Source organism: Pleurodeles waltl, chromosome 2_1 (assembly GCF_031143425.1).
Source record: "Pleurodeles waltl isolate 20211129_DDA chromosome 2_1, aPleWal1.hap1.20221129, whole genome shotgun sequence".
NCBI lineage: Eukaryota > Metazoa > Chordata > Amphibia > Caudata > Salamandridae > Pleurodeles > Pleurodeles waltl.
In genome coordinates this window covers 516,841,232-516,857,339 of record NC_090438.1, presented here as the reverse complement: position 1 = coordinate 516,857,339, position 16,108 = coordinate 516,841,232, and positions in this window count along the sequence as shown.

The window sequence follows — 16,108 nt, the reverse complement described above, 5'->3', positions numbered from 1 at the left end:
AGACCCTGACAGGAAATGAGACCACCCTGATTGTCCCCCCACTGTCACACTTTGTTACCCTGTCCATACTTAAACTGCCCCAGCTCCACTTCCTATGCCCAGATGGGCAGTGCACCTGTGAGACTAATAGACTGGACTCTGCCATGGACATTCCTCCACCATCACCCATCACCATTTTACAACCCCCCTCCATTTATGAGCACTTAAATAAACACCCTTGAACCACAAAACATTCTGGAGTCAGTCTATGATGTGTAAAATGTATTATCAATGACATTGTCAAAATGCTTTTATAGTTGTTAAGGTAACATACCAATGTCACGCATCACAAGTCCTTGAAGGATGCATGGAGATGACACACGTTGGTACCACACCTGTGAAACCGTAATGGAAAGGAACAACTCAGTTACCAAATAATCCCAGTAAATTACACACAGGATAGAGTAAGACGTGTGACGGTGAATGTAATGTAAAAAATGAAAATGTTCTCACCTGTGTGTCACTGGAAATATTGCTGTATGACTGACTCCCTGTTGTCGTTGTCTTCTTCCTCAGCTTCTTCCTCATCACTGTCCACAGGCTCCACAGCTGCCACAACACCGTCACCTGGACCTCCTCCTGCAGAAAAGGCACCTGGCGTCGCAAAGCAAGATTGTGAAGCATCGAGCAGGCGATGATGATCTGGCACACCTTCCTTGGTGAGTAGAATAGGGAACCACCTGTCATATGGAGGCACCTGAACCTGGCCTTAAGGAGGCCGAAGGTCCGCTCGATCACCCTCCTAGTCCGCCCATGGGCCTCATTGTAGCGTTCCTTTGCCCTGGTCCTGGGATTCCTCACTGGGGTCAATAGCCAGGAAAGGTTGTGGTAACCAGAGTCCCCTAATAGCCACACATGGTGCCTCTTGAGTTGACCCATCATATCAGGGATGCTGCTATTCCGCAGGATGTAGGCGTCATGCACTGAGCCAGGGAACATAGCATTAACCTGGGAGATGTACTGGTCTGCCAAACAGACCATCTGTACATTCATCGAATGATAACTCTTACGGTTCCTGTACACCTGTTCACTCCTGTGGGGAACCAGAGCTACATGGGTCCCATCAATAGCACCTATGACGTTGGGGATATGTCCAAGGGCATAGAAGTCACCTTTCACTGTAGCCAAATCTTCCACCTCAGGGAAAATGATGTATCTCCTTACGTGTTTCACCGCCAGCACCGTCCTCACTGGTCAGGAGACCACCACCACGGCCAGTTCCCAGGAGGGCCCAAGTATCGTCACTGGTCAGGAGACCACCGCCAGAGTCATTGCCCAGGAGGGCCCAAGTATTGTCACTGGTCCGGAGACCACCGCCAGAGTCAGTGCCCAGGAGGGCTCAAGTATCGTCACTGGTCCGGAGACCACCGCCAGAGTCAGCGCCCAGGAGGGCCCAAGTATTGTCACTGGTCCGGAGACCACCGCCAGAGTCAGTGCCCAGGAGGGCCCAAGTATCATCACTGGTCAGGAGACCACAGCCAGAGTCATTACCCAGGAGGGCCCAAGTATCATCACTGGTCCGGAGACCACCGTCAGAGTCAGTGCCCAGGAGGGCCCAAGTATCGTCACTGGTCCGGAGACCACCGCCAGAGTCAGTGCCCAGGAGGGCCCAAGTATCGTCACTAGTCAGGAGACCACCGCCAGAGTCAGTGCCCAGGAGGGCCCAAGTATCGTCACTGGTCAGGAGACCACCGCCAGTGCCCAGGAGGGCCCAAGTATCGTCACTGGTCAGGAGACCACCGCCAGAGTCAGTGCCCAGGAGGGCCCAGGTATCGTCACTGGTCAGGAGACCACCGCCAGTGCCCAGGAGGGCCCAAGTATCGTCACTGGTCTGGAGACCACCGCCAGAGTCAGTGCCCAGGAGGGCCCAAGTATCGTCACTGGTCAGGAGACCACCGCCAGAGTCAGTGCCCAGGAGGGCCCAAGTATCGTCACTGGTCAGGAGACCACCGCCGGTGTCAGTGCCAAGGAGGCAATGAGGGAACGTCATGCCACACACCAATGCCCAGTCCAGAGAACGTCATGCCACACACCAATGCCCAGTCCAGAGAACGTCATGCCACACACCAATGCCCAGTCCAGAGACCGCCATGGCAAAGCACCTCTGAACAGTCCAGACACCGCCATGGCAAAGCACCGCTGAACAGTCCAGACACCGCCATGGCAAAGAACCGCTGAACAGTCCAGAACCGCCATGGCAAAGCACTGCTGAACAGTCCAGAACCGCCATTGCAAAGCACCGCTGAACAGTCCAGAACCGCCATGGCAAAGCACCACTGAACAGGGCATGCACCGGGGAAGAATGAAAAGGCCGCCACTTCAAGCATCGTTATCCCATGTGCAGGTGGGACAGTGACGGGACAGGAACTTCCACGGGGAGACCAATCCAGTCTGGGCACCAGTCCCCCTCCAGAAACCAGTGGAGAATGTTATCCACTTGAGAGACTGTGGCTTAGCACTCCCCAGGATGGTACAGTGGGCAACCCACCCACTGTAGAGACTTGAGAGACTGTGGCTTTGCACGCCCCAGGATTGAACAGTGGGCAACCCACCCACTGTATCAACTTGAGAGACTGTGGCTTAGCACTTCCCAGGATGGTACAGTGGGCATCCCACCCACTGTAGAGACTTGAGAGACTGTGGCTTTGCACTCCCCAGGATTGAACAGTGGGCAACCCACCCACTGTATAGACTTGAGAGACTGTGGCTTAGCACTCCCCAGGATGGTACAGTGGGCAAACCACCCACTAGTGAGACTTGAGAGACTGTGGCTTTGCACTCCCCAGGATTGAACTGTGGGCAATCCACCCACTAGTGAGACTTGAGAGACTGTGGCTTTGCACTCCCCAGGATTGAACAATGGGCAACCCACCCACTGTATAGACTTGAGAGACTGTGGCTTTGCACTCCCCAGGATGGTACAGTGGGCAAACCACCCACTTGTGAGACTTGAGAGACTGTGGCTTTGCACTCCCCAGGATACATCAATGGGCCATATCTGGCCTACAGAGATATCTGGCTTTACACTCCTCCGGCTGAGATGCCCCCCCTTCCCTTCCCCCTGAGGTGCCTGTAGTATTTTGATCTGATGCCCCGGCAGTGTTCTCTCCGTGTGTGGACAGGTATCTTTTGTGGGCCTCGCCCATGCATTTTTGGACTAGTGGTGCACGGACATTGATATGTGCATATCTGCACTACTTCTCGGAATGTATATACTTTTGTTTGAATTTCTAATATATGTGTATATTTTTGAGACATGCATATTGATACATTACAATGTTTGGACTGATTTCGTTTTGTCTTTGCATTCTTCCGGGGGGGTTGTGGGTTGTTATTGTGATTTTTGTGAATGCATTGGTGTGTGTGTTGTAATATGCGAGGGTGGGGGTGTTGGGTGTGTGTCCCCCTGACTTTTGCCTCCACCCTCCCCTACGTCATAGGTGCAGTACTCACCGTAGTCTTCGGCGCCTACGTAGATGGTGATCATAGAGGAGCAGAAAGACAAGCGCAGGGAGTATTTGGAGTTCCGGCTCCATGGAGTCCTCCTTCCTCGTGGGATGTGTTAAGGTGAGCGTTTTCCAATTGAAATGGCTATTTCCGCCGTGTTTTTATCCACGGTGAATCCGCCCCGGAAAAGGTGGCGGATTGGCGGGTTGTGATACTATGGGCGGTACATTGTCTTCCGCCTGTCTGTTGGCGGTGACCGCCGCGCTGCTTGTCTGTACCGCCGTGGCGGGCGGTGTGTTAAAGTGGCTGTGTTTGTTGGCGGTTCCCGCCAGGGTCATGATTCCCTTTTTTTGTCCGCCGGCCTGTTTGCTGTATTACCGCACCTTTAACACCGTCCGCCAGGGTTGTAATGACCACCTATGATCTTTTAGATGCGTGGTGGCTTCACCACCCAAAACTAAAGGAGGACACATACACATCCTCTGTTTACAGATCATGGTCTAGGATAAACTACTGGGTTAGTGTTTTGAGAACTGTGTGTGGGGGTGGAGGAAGTTACACACATGCCTAAAAAACTTTCCGATCAACCACCAGTGAAGTTGAAGAAATCGTTCCCCACCATCACTCCTGGCCCACTTACATGGAGGTTTCAGGCATTGTCGCTATTGGATTTAGTGTTCAAGGAAAGGGGCACGCTCAGCAATTAAGAAATACTTTGAAAAATATGTTTCAAAGCTAAACTTTGAGAGGCCTTTAAGGTCACAACTAGGTCGGTATGTATTGGTACCTAGGCATGAGTGTTAAAGGCAATACGCATACAAATACAAAATACAGAAAATACACTACGAACACTAGAACATCATTATGATTCCAACCCTAGCCATGCCACCCTGGAAGCAATTAGGGAGCAAGTTACTACATTTAATAAACTGGTGGAGCAGGAGCTCAACTTTATATCCAATTAACAAATAGCCAAGACATGCGGGGAGAGCGGCCGAACCAGATGTAGCTTGGTCGCGAAGCTGCAACTGTCCAGGGGTCCTGAAAACATTGTGCAGATAGTTACATCAGAGGCACAAACACACTCTGATGGCCCTTCTTGCCTTGCTGCATTCACACACTTCTGCACTCGTCTATATGCGGCTAATCCCTCTGCCACGGCAGGAGAGAGAGATGAATATCTAAATGGCGTAGCGTTAGCATGGTTATCCCCAGGTCAACGTGAATATTTAGCTCAGCCAATAACACTTGAGGAAGTGAAAGACGCAATACACGCACTTACTAACAGTAAGGCCCCTGGACGTGATCGGTTCACTGGGGAATTCTATAAAGAAGTTGCTGATATTCTCGCCCTGCACATACGTACTCTATATGTGGAGGGGTACCGTCAGCAGGTGTTTCCCCCACACTTTCTGACGGTCTCATAGTGACGTTGTTGAAACCTGATAAGCAGCCAGAACAGTGCGAATCATACAGACCACTCTTTTTAATCAATATAGATGCTGAAATACTAGCAAAGATCCTGACAACCCACCTGCAGCCACTCTTTTCCCAAGTTGGTGTTGCCTTACCAGTCTGGGTTTATAACCGGCTAGGTCCACGGCGCATAATCTGCACACTCTCTTTGCCTCATTGCACCAGCTGAACCCCTCCCTGCACGCCTCGGCAGCCCTACTAGATGCCGCAAAGACACTTGACTCTATTGACTGGGGGGATACATGTTATAATTTTGGATTGTATGGGAATGCCAGAACCCCTTATGCGTTAGATTTGCTTTCCATACACTGACACAGTAGCCCGAATATGCATTATCTAAAGGGTTCCCTATATGTAGAGGGACGCGAGAAGGATGCCCCCTGTTGTCATTAATATTTGCCTTAACGCTTGAGCCACTAGCTTGTTAAATACGACAGCGGCATGCAACTTATGCACTGGAGTTCAGGCTCCACCCCATTTGTATTTCCCACTATGCAGATATTATGGTGCCGTATGCTAGAGACCCCTATTACACTTAATACCTGTGATTCAGGAATATGTCAGGTTTGAGCAATTTTGAGGGCTGGTCGAAGTCCACAGTCTTTCCACTAACACCCAGTTCTTGGTTCCTTCCCAGCCCATGCCAACATCAGCAGATGTGTTCTGGGTGGGAGTCATTCACAACGAATGACCCATTCACAGCCACATTACGCTCCCTTTGGGCAGGTCACTGACACTGCTCTGCCACAGTCCACAAAAACACGCGTCTGCTCATCACAGTTTCAGGGACAGTGACGTGTACAGAACATTGTGTCACACAAAAGCCACACCACATCAACATCACACATAATTAAACTGACCCATTCACATTGGTCACATGCCATGGACTGTTGTGAGATTGAAGACACATATATCATCCACATTGCAACACAATATAAAGTCAATGGGATGCACAATATTTTGTGAAATAAATATCCAAAGCTCACAATGGAAACAATACCTGCACAATAGGGATAGGGGCATCAGGAGCACTCATGGAAAGATGCCGCCCTGGGACACATATTAATAGTAAATGCTGAAGAGCAAAGGCCATTAGCCAGTTCAAATGGTAGTCCATGCACAGTTTTGTGCTCCAGGTTGACCCTGATCACTGCTGGAGAACCTCCACAGGAAGGGGCATCAAGTGGGCATGCAGGCACCTCAGGGATCATGCTTGGGTGGGGTGGGGTCGGATTTGGGATGAGTGGGTTTAGGAGGAGTGGGCTTTTTCTTAGGAGGGGTGGTCTTTTCATTTGGAGATGTGGGCTTCTTCTTGAGGGTGGAAGGGTATGGGTGCATGCAGGAGGGCAAGGGAGAACGTGGATGTGCAAGGGATGTGTTGGGACGTGGATGGGGTCCTCTTTGGTTTGGGGGGGGATTGAGGTCACGGGGGAAGGGGCAACGTCAAAAAGGAAACTTTCCTTGGGAAAAAAGGTAGGGTCTTTAGAAGGGATTGGGGTCTGAGAGGTTGACGGAGTGGTCAATTCACCTGTGAGTGTTAATGCTTCTGGTATGTGCATGTGTGAGGTATGCTTGGGTGTGGGTGGTGTCTATTGCATGTGTGGGTGTTTGTATGTCTTGGGGGCTGTGAGGTGGAGGTGCTTGGTGATGTGGTAATGGTGGATGTGAGTGGGTGGTGGGGTGGTATCTGGGGGTATGGTGGAAATGGTGGCTGTGTTTGTAGGTGTTGGTGTGGTACCTGGGGATATGGTGGATGTGGTGGATATGTCTTGGTGTGTTGGGGTGGCGTCTGTGGGTGTGGTGCCTGAGGTATGTGGGTTGTGAGCTGCTGTCTGGGTATATGGTGGGTGTGGTAGATGTGTCACTGGGTGTTGTGGTAGTTTCTGTGGAGATGCTTGTTGTGGTGTGTGGGTCATCAGGGGTGTCAGTAGGAATGGTGGTTGTTGTGGTGTCTGTGAGTGACTGTTGAGTGCTTACATGGAAGTGTGTCTTGTGGTGCTTGTGTTTATATGTGCTGCTTGTGTGTGTTGAGGCGGGTGCTTGGGACAGAAAGGGGAAGAGGGAATTCAGATTGGGAAGAGGTAGGTGGTGGGGGAGGACTGTGGGGGGTGGATAGCTGCCTTCAATTAGGAGGCCAGAGCCTCAAAATATCTCTGTAGGCCAGATATGGCACTATGAAAGCCTTCCAGGTATGCAACCATCTGCTGGAGCTGGCTGCCCTGCACCTGGATGGTATTCAGAATGGCATTCTGACCCACAGAGATACTCCTCAGGAGGTCAATAGCCTCCTCACTCAGGGCAGCAGGGGTAACCAGAGAAGGGGGTGAGGTGCCTGGGGTGAAGGAGATGCCCACCCTTTTGGTTGAGTGGGCACGACCAAAAGTGGTGTGGGGGAGCAACTGGGAGAGTCGGGATGGAACTGGGAGTGGTGAACAAGGATAGAACAGGAGCAGTTCCTGATGGGTCTGCCATCACTAGGGAGTGGCCACTGGAGGTAGTATCAGAACATGACAAGGTCAATCCTGTGACCTCTCTGGCACTCCCCTTACCCTCAGGGCCACTGTGTCCCTCCGTGTGGGTGGTGTCCTGACTGGAGGGACAGTGGCCAGATGCTTCCCCACTTGGTTCTGCCCTGTCTTGTTTGCTTGCCTGTGATGATGCTGAAATTACTGAGAGAAATAAGGTCACAATATGTGCCTCAGCACAATTTGAACAACTATGACTAGCAATCATCACCATGATGTACAGTAGCTTCCAGCAACAAGCATCACCAAAGTGGCTCCAACATTTGCCACACCATATGCAGGCATGGTGCATGAACTGTCAACAGTTGGCTACAGAAAATTCAGAATCACAAACAACTCCAATTGCATGGGTGAAGTTTAGCAATCACAGTACCCATTGAACAAGTAGGAGACCTTATCACCTTCAATGTTTTGCGTCATGTAGCATTCCTCAGTTACCTGTTGTCATACAATAGTATGTCAATACCAAGTTCATTTACACAGATCCCACACAAGGTCATGCATCCAACTAATCTTCACACACCCAATACCACATATTGAAGAAATGATGGTGAAAAATCCAACCATGTTGCTGACAGAAGTACAGTTGTCTGTAGAAGGTGAAATGGAAATACCCGTCTCACACTGGAAACAAATAAACAATGCTCACTTCACTATTTGTGAATTGTCGTAATGGAGTCATGAAGGTTGTACTAATGTTGCTCAGATAGATAACACATCTTGCACGGAAATGTATACTGGAGACAAATTGTGCACAATGTCAGGGAGATATTGCCACAAAAACCACAACACAACAAATCAGCTAGCCCCAGTGATTATGCCTCTCTTGATTGGCACTCCTGACAGTAACATTCTCTGATTGCATCAGTGGAAGACAATAGTCCTGTGAATGTTGGAGAGGCCCAAGGAGTCTTAAGTGCTTGTAGAAGGCCCTCAACAAGTTGCCCAATGAGAAGTCATATCACTGTTTCCATTCCGTCATGCAAATACAGATTCACTGGGATGAATTGTTGTACACAACCACATATGATTCCCACATAACTGCAAGTCACTCCATGTTGCATGCCAACACTTAGGTAACAAACCTTCTCCATTTCACATGTGCAAAGCACTTTGCTACATGATTTCATATCAATGGCATTGAAATGCACATTGTGTGTACAAACTGTAGTCCTACCTGTCATGTCCTTCATTGCTCCTACAGTTGTACATGCCAATCAACATGCAATGATGGGTGAGGGTATGTGTGGGCCACCAGTCAATGGTGACACATTCCTGTCTGTGGCACCACATGAAATGTAGACCCATAATACATGTTCAATTCCAAACACATTGGCATGGACACATATGTGAGGGATTTCAGACATCATCCCATGACGACATGTAGACCATGCATGAAACAGCAGTGAAAACGATTTGGCAAAAGTGAAAGGAACACATGCTAATATGTAGGCCCAAGGGATGATAGCAACAGTGATGTCACCAAAATCATGTCGATGGACATTCCCCAGGGTAAGTATTGCTCTGTGACTGCACCCAAAGAGCAGTGTATGTGTATGATGGCCACTTTTACATGACAGACAGTAGTGAGGCACCAGCACCCATGACACGCTGAAGCCAAGTGCCCTCTGGGGGACAGTTGCCAATATACTGACTTGAGCAGACACATGGCCGAGGACAAGGATCTATTATTTTGTATTGTTTGGGCTGTCACAATGAAGGGTAGTGTTGTGGACTGTTGTGTATAAATTACACCCACAACAACAAACAACATGACCTTATTGATCACTGTACTCAGCCATGAGTGGGCCCTGGAGAGTAAATTGGTTGTGGACTGTACTCTGTTGTGTCTTAGGTCAATGGGCTAATAGGCAAATCACCTCAAATGGCATCAACTTCCATACCTACACACACAGTTACTTATCTTGTGTGTCACACATGGTCCATCCCCACTCTTCAGGGGGAGATGGCAGAACTTAACACATCAACTAGGCAATGTTACAGGCAGGAATATGCCCTGGACTCATCCCCTTGTAGCTGCTGTGCTCCCCTCAAAAGCCCATCAAGCTCTTTGTAGGCCACTGCCAGAATGTGGTCCATTTGGAGGGAGGGCAGGCTCTGACTTGCGTCCCTCCCATGTTGGGAGGATAGCCCCAGCTGGACCTCAGAGATCTTCCGGGCTTGGAGTCTCAGGTCCTCGCAACTCTTGTGACAGTGGGCGCTCTGCTGGCTATGGACCTCTGGGGTCTGCAACTTCCAGGCAACAGCTCTCCAAATTCTCTTGTTCTGATGGGCGTTGACCTGTATGGAGGCAAAAGACAAATCAAAATGTCACAAACACAGGTTTTTGTCCAAATTGTTGAGTCACACACATGTCAGAAACACCAACCACAAATTTTTAAACTTGTCAACACACCAGAAAAGCACACATGCTGATAAGTACAGGGACATGACTACACACTTTGGAGTCATCTGCAGACTAACCTACTACCCTGCTCATGGCCTACACTGACTAAGCAAGCCTACTGACAACAGATAGCCCTGGATTAAGCACCATGTACTGTGATGCAAGCCACAATGAAACAGTATACACTATTGTGGCCTTCTGAAAGGTAAACTCTTTGGGCCTGACCAGACAGACATATTTTTACTCTGCAACATTGACTCCCTGCATACAGTCCATACAGGCAACTACCATGTTACAGACCCCACCCTAAGACTTGAGTGACAGTGAAAGGGCTGTGATAGGTGGCACAGAACGTTTCATCCCTGTGCATATGTGGACATGTGGGCTACCCAATGTAAACTCATGCCACTTCCGGGTGGGTTTGCGTGGTATGAAAATGTACCAGAGAATACACTTTTGACCTGGGGGCCTGTCATAAGTCAATGTCACACATTGACAATGATGCAAAAGGCACATATGCACTAGTTCAGGGATTTACTTCAGTACCCATTCCTAATCTAGTCAATGGACTGAGTCATTTAGGCCAGGTTTTGACACTAGACTCATATTAGCCACATGCCAGGATCTGCAGGTCTACAGGGAGTGGGCACAGTGTAACAGTTGCATAGCCACAGTAGCTCTATCCTAGCCTGGACTATGTCTAATACTGGGCGATACATTTGACAGGCCCTGGTCTCTGCAGGCTGAGCATACAGAACTTACATGACACTCACATTCCCATCTCTTCCATGCATGAAAGTACATCATGTCTCCATCATCAATGTGTCTTGTGTGGCACTCTTAAGGCCACAGTGAGTTATTTTATGCCTCTCGTACAACAGTATGGCAAGGTCAGATGTAGGCTGAATGATCTGTGGCACTATACACATTGTTTACAAGATCCTCAAAAGTCTCAACTAGTATGAATACACAGCTCATGCTGTAATGCACATACATGCTGTTTGACATTTACAACCATCATATCCATTGATATGTCCTTGTATGGCTGTAAAGTTTCCTTGCCTAGATGTATGAATACAAGCCAAGGATGATCTAGGCCTATAAAACACAGCACAATGTGAACGTGCAATACATGGAGTACTTTTATCCACTACCTGTACCATGTCCATCCCATTGATGCCACACAAAATGTGACAACAGGCATACAAGAAGTCTAACTGGCACACAGGGGCACATTGTAGCCTAAGAGGAGGGAAAGGGTGGTGTTAAACAGAGTCACATGTGCCCCAATATATGAGTACGATCATCACTAACATCCCAAAGTAGCCTTGATGCGTTGGTTTCTATTACACAATCAGCAGTGTAGTGTGTTGCTGGTCACAGATGTCATAAAACAGCGGGTCCGAATTCACCGCCAGTGATGGTACTTTTGGTGGTTGAAACGGACCGTCAAATTTAGAGAGGCACGCTAGGAGCAGATAGTTGGGTGATGTGCAAATCCATCTTGTTCACACATGCGAAGATAGCCATGGGGGGGTCATGGTTTGGCCTTGAGTAGTACACAGTTTGGATGTGCAAAGGGTGTAATGTTATTCTAGTCATTCCTGCCTTGTCAGATTGACCTTTGTTGTATACATCATGTATGTTTGTGTGTACACATTTACTAATGATCCATTGAGGATTTGGCCAATGTGAAGGCTGACTTCTATGGTTTTGCTTGCCTCCCATATGTGGTGGGAGCCATTGATGGGACACATGTTGTCTTGGAGCCACCGCAAGCCAGTGAACAAAACAGGAAGAATTTCCATTCTATCAATATGCAAGTTGTCTGCTTGTCAGCTCTCTACATCTCAAATGTTTCTGCCTGGTTCCTTGGATCAGCCAATGATTCCTTTGTCATGCAGAACAGCACCATACCCCAGCTGATGTCCCAACTGCAACCAGAGAGGGTCTGGCTGGTTGGTAGGTCACATCTGTCCTGATTTTGTGTTCAATGTCGGGTACTACAATCTTGAAGCGAGTGACTAATTTTGGCACCCATGTCTCATCCCAAAACAGGAGACTCAGAATACCCAAACCATCCCTGTTTGTTAACCCTGCTGAGGAATCCATGTAAGCCACGGGAAGTCCACTTCAATGAGGCTCATGGAAAAACATGGAAGGCAATGGAGTGCGCTTTTAGGCTCCTGAAGGCTAGATTTCACTGTCTGGACAAGACTGGGGGATCCCTCCTCTCCTAAACCAAGGCAGGTGTGTCAGATCACTGTGGCATGTTGCATTCTCCATTACATTGCCCTGTGGAGGAATATCTCTTACATCCCAGAGGAGGGGGGAGCCTGGGGTGCCACTGGGCAAGAATCTTGGAGTGCCAGATGAAATTAATAGTGGTGAGGAGGAAGGAGCTGACTTGCGATAAGATCTCATCAACGGCTTCTTCTCATGAGTGTAGGTATTTCACGAAATGCCATGACTTTGACTGTACAATTAACTGTAGTTATGATAACGTGTGGGGTATCATTTTAGTGATAGCTATGGATCTCATGCAACATATGCAAAAGGATGTGTGATAAGCAAGCTTTTGACACAATTACATTGTGATGCTGTTGCTTTGTTTGTGTCTGATTTTCTGAATGCCTTTGTTGTGCAGATGTTTGCTATGTGACTTTATCATGTGTACAGCTCCATGACTCCCTCTTTGGTTTTTTTCTTTGCTCAGGTACCTTCACCGTGACCTCTTCATTTGGACATTTCAGAGTTGTGACATTAGCAGGTACATCATGCTGTTGGGACAAAGTGGAATTGAATTTTCGGGCAATGTTTTTCACAGACTTTGGGTGTAGACGACCTGTGTCAATACAGCTAGCACAGTGATATGATGGAAGTGCAGAAGACTCCATAGAACTTGTTCAGTGTTGTGTGGGGGCCATGATGCATCATGTGTGCCATCATGTGGTGAGTGAAAATGTTGTGATAGGACACTTTCATGTCAGTCCCCCTTCTCATTGGCTAAACAGTTTGTAGTGAATCTAATTTCGTTTTTATTGGGACTAAGGAGATTAGCTTAGCCCTTTGGCTTGCAGGCCTGTCCCCCGTCTCCTAGTGACTTTTCACCTATTTTGTGTGCTCTGTTTTAGTCCATTTATTTTCTTATTTCTCTTAAGATGGCTGCCATTGTTTATAGTTAAATGTTTTGATTTGCATTATCAGTGCCACTCTGTGAAGGCGTCACATATCCCCTTCCTAATTACGTGCGACAGGAACATAATGTACACTTGTTGGGGATTGTTTACATAATTACCTCAACAAGTGTGCCTCCTTATCAATTGTTTGGGAACATACCTGTGTCAGGGGTCCTACATGATCTGTATAAATACATCTCACACAGACAAGGTTATCAGGGGGATTCCTTCCAGATGCCATGTACACTGCACGTCACTTTGCTGCAGAAATCAGCCTTTGTGTCACCACGGAGTCTGACCTAGAGGCCTTCTTCCAAGGTAACAAGAGTTGGGGGGGTGCCTTTCATTGATATTGCACCTGCAGATTAGGTTTATCATACTAGCTCTTATTAAGTTAGAGATTAGGTTCTCTATTCTAGGGATTTTACATGTCATGTTTATTGCAAGATGGTAGGGGTCTTTGTATTTACGACTCTCATCTTCACAATAATGCCTCTTTTATTGTTCAGTATCCTAATCATAGCAACTCATGCATTTTACCGTACATTGCAGTCTTTTCAATAAACATATTGAAAATTCTGCATCTCCTTCATTGCCTCTGTGTGACTGAGACGGATTGCTAACGAGACAAAAGGGTAACTTCTGTTCCACCACAATTCCCCTGAGATGTCGTAATCTGGAGTCAATAGGTAAGGCTGCCAGAAATCAAATTTTACTGTTTGGTTTTCTGGTGAGATAGTGCTTGTGAGCCTTGAGGGTTGGGCCAACAGGTGTGATTTGTAGGAGTGACTCAGTCACCTACAAACAAAAGTGCTGTCACCCCAAAACCAGCAGTCTCGTCTACGAGTGAGAGTTCAACTACGGCAAGTCTTTTGGTATGAACTGTGAATAGCTGTTGATGTGTTTGATCATTGTTGGTTAAAGTGCCTGTGGGACATCACTGATAAGTTATTATGTCAAACCACCAGATGCAGAAGCACTGGAGTGTAATGACCCTGTGATCGTGTACTGTCGTACTGCCGTCTGTCTGGGTGTTGCATCCCAAGAGGACTGCTTCCTTTTGAGAGATAGGTGATCTTTCACCAGCTGATGACATCAACCATATCCAATTTTTACCTATGTAACCGGACGCTGTGTCTATTACTACAATTTGCTACGTGTCTGTACCTTTATATTTTGTGGTCCACACAGTCTGGCTATGGTAATGTCTCACTTTCATTGTTACAGACATCTTGACAGTCTATGTGCTGAACAATGTGCCAAGATGTCATTGGCAACAAGACACTTGTACTTAGGAGTTGGTGTCTAATGGTTGAAATCCTGAGGTGGACACTGTGTATATGCTACATATCCCTGCTTATAAAAGTAGTTTGTATCTGTTCTGTATGGTTTGCATGGTATTACATATCTACATAGCTAATTGTGAAATTAAAGACAGCAGACAATGAGATTGTGATGGGTATATTTATTTCAGTGCACAAACATAAGTTAAAATTGTGACTACACTGGCCCACAGCATCCCTCTCATGTTCCCTACCCCCACAAGCTTGTGTTCTTGGCACAGAAGGCCCTCTACAACTGGATCCTGGACCCTCAGGAATGCCAAGTTCAACCTCAGGATCCAGAACTGGGGGGTACAAGATGGTGGAAACTGCGCTCGATACACAGGTTGGGGGCACATCGTTGCCTTGGATATCGATGCAACAGGGCTGAGAGGTGACATGGGCACAGTGAAACTCACTGTTGCCATCTGACTAGTTTGCCCGGATGTGCCACGACTGTCCTCCACGTCCACAAGTCCTAGAGTGTTGTCATCACAGAAGGCTTCATCAAGGGAGGAGGGTGGGAGTCTGTTGGGTGGCCTAGGTGTGCCCAGTGGCAGCTCGACTAGTTGATGAAGGAAGTACATTGTTACTGGTTGAAGTGTGACATCAATCTCCACAGCTTTTGTGTTACAGTAAGCAGAGACATTGGACATTTGTAAGTTGTAGTTTAGTCTTTTGTGCCATGTTACCATGGTGTTGGAGTATTTGACATGATACGTACAAAGCTTGCCTAAACTATTAGACTCAAGCAGCTCATGAGATGTGCAGATCATTTACACTTTGGATGATGGAATGGGAATGACATCTTACCACAGTGAAGCCAACATAGTGTAGAATTAACATGTGCCTTTGACCATTTGGAGGCCTAGCTGAGTGAGAAACAGGAAAACACAGAACTTTATCTGTATCTGCAGTTATTATGTGTGCAGTGCTGTGTCAATGTGTTTGCTGCCACTACCAATCTGGTGATGCAGCTTAAGGCCATAGGAACACTTGGTAAGGTGTCATTCCCATCCTCAGTAGTGTAATCTTGGGTATCAGGTCACAATGGAGCTAGGTAGACAGTCACATCTCTGAGTTGAGCATGATCTATATATTGTTCACTCAAAGGCGGGTAGACTTCAATTGAGAGTTAACAAACAGGGGTATTTGGACAGGTGAACACTGGGCTGGTGGTTGTAGTTACAGAAACAGGACACCCTGTGAGTTGCAGTCAGGTCACTCCCTCTACTACACACACTATACAAATGGTATCCTCCCAGGTGAGTGCCCTTCAATTGAACGTCAACAAACGGCAGAGATAAATTATACAATTGCAGAAAAATAATTGCTTGCAATCTGCTTAGCATTTAAAGAATGGTGTCATTATCTATTAGGAACAAGATACCCAATTACAGTACCTACAGACCACCGCAACTTTCAGTTTCTGCGCTGTGCGCGAGCTTTAACTCCCCAACAGCTTCGCTGGACATTATTCTTTGCAGAATTTGACTTTATTATCACTTATCGCCCAGGAACAACCAATGATAAAGCAGACGCATTATCAAGACAGGACAATGAAAAAACAAAGGTTAAAATTCCACCGGTATCCATGATTTCTCCAAATCAAATAGTAAGCATAACTATGAAAACAGTAACAGAAGATTTTCTAGACCAAATAAAAAGAAAAATGTCTATGACAAGAATGCAAAAATGGCAGATGTGTGTCAG